Source organism: Sceloporus occidentalis, unplaced genomic scaffold, assembly GCF_023333645.1.
Source record: "Sceloporus occidentalis isolate IW3139 unplaced genomic scaffold, rSceOcc1.0.p SCAF_43, whole genome shotgun sequence".
In the NCBI taxonomy this organism is placed as follows: Eukaryota; Metazoa; Chordata; class Lepidosauria; order Squamata; family Phrynosomatidae; genus Sceloporus; species Sceloporus occidentalis.
This window is the reverse complement of record NW_028317023.1, coordinates 1-6,090: the sequence shown is the minus strand read 5'-3', so window position 1 is coordinate 6,090 and position 6,090 is coordinate 1. Positions and strand designations below refer to the sequence as shown.

Sequence of the window (6,090 nt, the reverse complement as noted above, 5' to 3'; positions counted from 1 at the left end):
GAAAATATGGAACGCTTCACGAATTTGCGTGTCATCCTTGCGCAGGGGCCATGCTAATCTTCTCTGTATCGTTCCAATTTTAGTATATGTGCTGCCGAAGCTAGCACAGAGCCACTGTCTTTTTGCCCAGTATATATATCCCGCCAGGACCCAGGCTTTTCAAGTTAAGGAGAGAAAGATAGAAGTCCAAAATGCTTCCTTGATGGAACTTTCATGACAAACGTCACAGAAAGGAGTTTGCCACCTGTTGCTTTTTCACATGAAAATGTAGGCAGGGAACAAAAATGATTGGAAACGGTCACGGCATTGCATCCCGAAGAGAGCAACACGTCCCATTTCCATATGCAAATCTGCTCTTGGTGTAGTAGTGCTCTTTGGCGTATAGGGGGCGCTCTCTGCAATAATCCTTTTCCAAAGCAAAGCTATAGTGCAGAGAAATAAAGGGAAACAACAATGTTCACAAGGGTGGAGGCATTAAGAACTTGGTTAGAGAGGCATTTGTCTAAGCCATGCACCAACTCCAGGACATTGATTCCTATATTCGCTTGGAGGGAGATCCCACCACCACTTTCCAATAAGAATTGTTTTCACTTTTGGATAAGGTTTTTGGGGAGACTATAATAACCAAGGATGGGTTCAAATTTTGAAGGAATAGATGTCAGAAATGCCGGTTGGCAGTTGACAGTTGAACTGAATGGATGCATAATCTGTGCGCTCTTAACCTAAAACGGAAAAAGAGGCAAAATCCATCGAATAAGTACAGTAAAAGACCACCGAAACAAACATGAAACCGGCTAAACCTAAGAAGACAACTCAAAAACAGGTATTTACCTTAAGTGATGAATTTAAAAACCAAAACGAAGCCTCGTTAAGTTCTGCAACGTTGACACAAACACAGCTAGCCATGGAAAAGGAGGAACCACTGATCTCTGATCCCATTGTCTATAGTACATCAGACATCAGATTAATCACAGAAATAGTAACAAAAAGTGTTAGAGAAACTTTAAATTCAATACTATCAGATTTTAAAAGTGAAATGAAACAAGAACTTCAGTCACTACGCACTGATCTCACCCGCACGATTAACGAATTAGGCCAGAGAACGGGCACAGTGGAAACTAAATTAGATGATCTCATCGACTCACACAATTCAGTAATAGAAAAATCACATGATGGGGAACTATAAAAAATAAAGAAAAAATAATAAATATAGAAGACAGATCACGCCGGGCAATCTACGAATAAGGGGAATCCCTGAAACTGTCAAATACAATGAGTTAATACCCTTTATCCAAGAATATGCAAAATGCTTCACAGATGGTTTCCTAAAAAAACCGTTGGAAATAGACAGGGTACACAGAATTTCAATGGGAAATGGGGCACCCAAACAGGCCCCAAGAGACGTGATCATTAAAGTGCATTACTACCCCCAAAGAGATGCCTTACTCAGGGGAAGTAGACAACAGATGCATTTACCTGACAAATATAACAACATCGCAGTATTCGCAGACCTTTCAGCAGAGACGCTAACATGGAGAAGAGAGATGAAACCTATGCTGGAGATCCTACAAACGCACAGGATACAATACAGATGGGGTTTCCCATGTCGGCTCCTTATTCTTAAAGATGGTGCAATCTGAACAATTCAATATCTGAAGGAGGGAATGGATCTGTTGTCAATTTGGGAAATAGCTGTACCTGAAACTTCGTCTGATTGTGGTAAATTCAAAACTCCTCTTCCAGCCTCAAAAAAGCAACAAAAAAATAGCAGAAAGTTCCCTCTCTGAATAACTCGCATAATAAACCAGGTTGATCCATGGAAATGGATCATATAACTTTGCTTGGCTCTGTTTGATTTGCAAGAACTATTTTCTGTGGAGATGGTTAAATCCACCAAAATTAAAATGCTGTTGATTGTGAGGACCCTGCTGTCTCTTATAATACTGAGACATCGGTCTACTCAGAGGCATACTTAATGATTAAAGTTATATAATATAAAATTGTATTATACATCTTAGGTTGTTACAAACATAAACTAAATAACAAAAGTTAGATAAGTTTTGTTCACCTTTTACTAACACTTAAAAGTAACTATCCGGGCTAGGTTATACCCACTTAAAATGATACTTTACTTTCCTGCCTCCAGGAGGATGAAGGGGTTGTCTCTCACACCAGTCAGTGAAATTTTCTTTTTTTTACTACATTTTTTTACTTTAATTTTACAACCAAATGTCTAGAAGATCCTAGAATAGAATGTCATTTATATCACTTGTAAGGATTTGATGATACAACGATGCTTAATACAGAAATGTTACTTATTAACCAAACTATAAATGTTAAGAAGCGAGCATACAGCACACCAACACCCTTTTACAAATGTATAACATAATTTCCCTTAATGTCAGAGGATTGAGCTCACCATGCAAACGTAACACATTCTGGTCAGAAATGCAACGTTTAAAAGCAGACATAATCTGTATTCAAGAATCACACTAGAAGAATTAACTTCTCACTATTTAAGACACCAAAACTTTACAAACATTTACCACTCTTTTTTTCACCAAAAGGAAAAGAGGATGTTCGATTATTTTTAAGAATTCATTAAATTGTGAGATATACGAGGTCATTGATGATGAAAAGGGTCGCTCCAACATAATATATTGTTCAATAAATGGCAAACCATTGGTCCTCGCAAACATATATTTACCACACTCCATACAATTTTCCACTTTAAAACATATACTGGAAATACTCACAAAATTCCCCCCTAATGCATCAACAATAATATGTGGTGATCTAAATACCTTATTTTGTCCAGAATTAGATTCATCCGAAGAAATTGAAAAAGCGATCTCAGATATGCCAACAGGTAAATCACCAGGATCTGACGGATTTACAAATTCTTACTATAAAACTTTCAAATCCATTTTAATCCCTAATTTATTGAATTGTTACAGAGAACTTCAATCTTTTCATCTGATACCTCAGGATATAAATAGAGCATTCATTGTAACCTTACAAAAACCCGGCAAAACACCGACAACTTGTGGCAATTTTCGCCCTATATCTCTACTAAACGTAGATTATAAATGATATGCCAAAATTTTAGCAAACGGACTAGCCAAAGCTCTCCCCAGTTTAATTAATTTAGACCAGGTAGGATTCATCAAAGCCCCTGATGCCAGAAGACGGATCATAGATCTCATAGACCTAAGTAATAGAAAAAAAGTTGGATGCCTTTTCTTATCACTAGATGCAGAGAAGGCATTCGATAGATTAAACTGGTCTTTCTTAGGGGAATGCATGAGGAGATACGGTATCCCTGATGAATTTATACAAATCTGTCTGGGTCTTTACAGTAAACCTTCAGCACAGGTGTTAATATCAGGAATCCACTCTCCTATTTTTGATATAAATAATGGAGCAAGACAGGGGTGTCCCATGTCACCTCTTTTATATATCCTCTCTTTAGAGCCACTTGCACAACTACCGTATTTGCTCGATTATAAGACGAGGTTTTTTTCAGAGCAAATGCTCTGAAAAATACCCCTCGTCTTCTAATCGGGGTCGTCTTCTAATCAGACCTCAAATAGAGTCTGATTAGGAGACTAAGATCCAGATCCCCCGCACCGCTGCAGGGGACCTGGATCCTCCTGTCTCACCCCCCCCCCATCATACACACACTTACCGGTGCTTCCTGCTGTATTGCCGGGGCAGCGGGTTGACGTCCGCTGCAGCCGGAAGGAGGTGTGGCTAGCAGCGGGGGTTGTCTGCGTCCGTCGCGCAAACCTTCCCCGACTGTCAGAGATCAGAGTTCCCCGCACCGGTGCGGGGAACTCTGATCTCTGACAGCCGGGGAAAGTATACGCGACGGACGCAGACAAACCCCCGCTGCCAACTCCACCTCCTTCCGGCTGCAGCAGAAGGCGACGTCAACCCGCTGCCCCGGCTGGAAGCACCGGTAAGAGAGGGCTGAGAGGGGAGGGGAGAGTGTGTGTGTGTGTGTTAGTTAAATGGGGGTATAGGGTGTGTGTGTGTGTGTGTGTGTGTGTGTGTTAAATGGGGGCATAGGGCATTTCTGGAGTGGCGTTAAGGGGGCATTTAATAGAGCACTCTGCCTCCTGAAATGCCTTATACACCTATATGCCACTCTGCCCCATAATATGCATTTTAACCCCCTAAATGCCAGAGTGGCATATAGGGGTATAAGGCATTTCTGGAGGCAGAGTGCTCTATACAATGCCTTTTAACTCCCTTAATGCCACTCTGCCTCCTGAAATGCCTTATACCTCCCTATATGCCACTCTGCCCCATAATATGCATTTTAACCCCCTAAATGCCAGAATGGGATATAGGGGTATAAGGCATTTCTGGAGGCAGAGTGGCATATAGGGGTATAAGGCATTTCTGGAGGCAGAGTGGCACATAGGGGGTCAAAAGGCATACCATGGGGCACAGTGGCATATAGAGGGTTAAAAGGCATATCATGGGCCACAGTGCCATATTGGAGTGGCAAGCCTGGGGGCAGATGTGCGTAACTGGGGGACAGGTTGGAAAATACAAGAAATAAAAACAAAAAAAATATTTTTCTCAATCATAGCTTTTATTAAAAAAAATAGTTTACATGAATTAACATTTACTGGTAAAACTTTTTTCCTTTAGGGTCGTCTTATATTCAGGCTTTTTCTTTTTTTCCTAAGTTAATATTCAGATTTTGGGGGGTCGTCTTATAATCAGGGTCGTCTTATAATCGAGCAAATACGGTAATTTGCTAAAACAAAAATATTAAAGGGGTAACATTACCAAACCAAACTGAACAACATAAAATCTCAATGTTTGCAGATGACATCATGCTAACTCCCTACCTCACCTAATTAATGACCTTAAAATGTTTAACAAAGTATCATATCACAAAATAAACAACAACAAATCCCAAGCATTAACTTTAAACCTAGATACAAAAACGAAATCCATACTACATGAGTCATACAATTTTCATTGGCGAAAAAGCAACTTGAAATATCTGGGTATTGATCTTTATAGAAATACAACAAGCATAGTGGGCAACAATTTAAAAAATGTATGGAAAAATGTCCAAGCGGATATAAGAAGATGGCAAGGTTTTAACCTTTTGGTTTGGAAGAAATTCAGCAATTAAAATGAATATAACACCAAAAATTCTTTACCTTTTAAGAACAATTCCTCTAAAATTTCCAGTCAAACTCCTTAAAACTATCCAAGGAACCATAAATAGATACATTAGATGAAAAAAAAAACCCTAGAGTCAGTATGTCAACTTTATATATAGATATACACCTAAAGGAGGTATGGGGATTCCTAATGTTTTACTACATCACAAGGCGGCCATATTATCTCAACTAGTCTTATTCCTCTCAAACCCTAAAAAAAATAGGTGGAAAGAAATAGAAGAAAATCCTCTAAGCTATCCTATAGTTTCACATGTCATGTGGGCAAACGACATCCCAATCAAACCTAAAGCAACCATGCCAACATTAACTTGTGCATTAAAAACACGGATAACATTTTTAAAATCCTTCAATTTGGAAAACAATCTGTCAAAGATAGCCCCAATACAAACTCTACACCTTAATATACCTGGGTTAAACATCGCAAACTGGGTATTATGTAAGATAAATTCAATTTCTCAAATATTAGACACCTCAAAAAAACTGAAATCTTTTGAATGTTTGAGGGAAGAGTTTAATCTTCGCCCCAGAGAATTTTTTTTAAATTTTTTTTAAATCAATTTTTATTGACCTCCGTGGAGCAAGAACAGAGCACGCACATAAACACTATCAAGAGTCAAATGAAGATCGCATCATGTAGCTGAACAACATATTGTACAAGAGTATAGCCGTGTAAATGATAAATCAGTACAATGTGTCGAGTACAGATGCAGCAAATAACATGACTGTTGCAAAGAGCATAGCAATTCGTACAGGTAGCGTAAATTATCAAGCCGCACAGGAGGGATTTTGTGTTATATAGGAAAGATAAATCAAAGAAAGAAGTAAAGAGGAAGAATTGGAAAGTAGGTAGAGGAGAGGAGAAGGGGGGGGGGCGATGGCT

General features: G+C 39.1%; 1 non-coding gene across 1 annotated transcript; it reads right to left on the bottom strand.

Annotated features, from left to right (window-relative positions):
• Positions 1-107, bottom strand: LOC149289640 (U6 spliceosomal RNA). The gene has a single exon (XR_016277316.1). It is a non-coding gene; the product is annotated as a U6 spliceosomal RNA (small nuclear RNA).
• Positions 108-6,090: the final 5,983 nt, after the last annotated feature.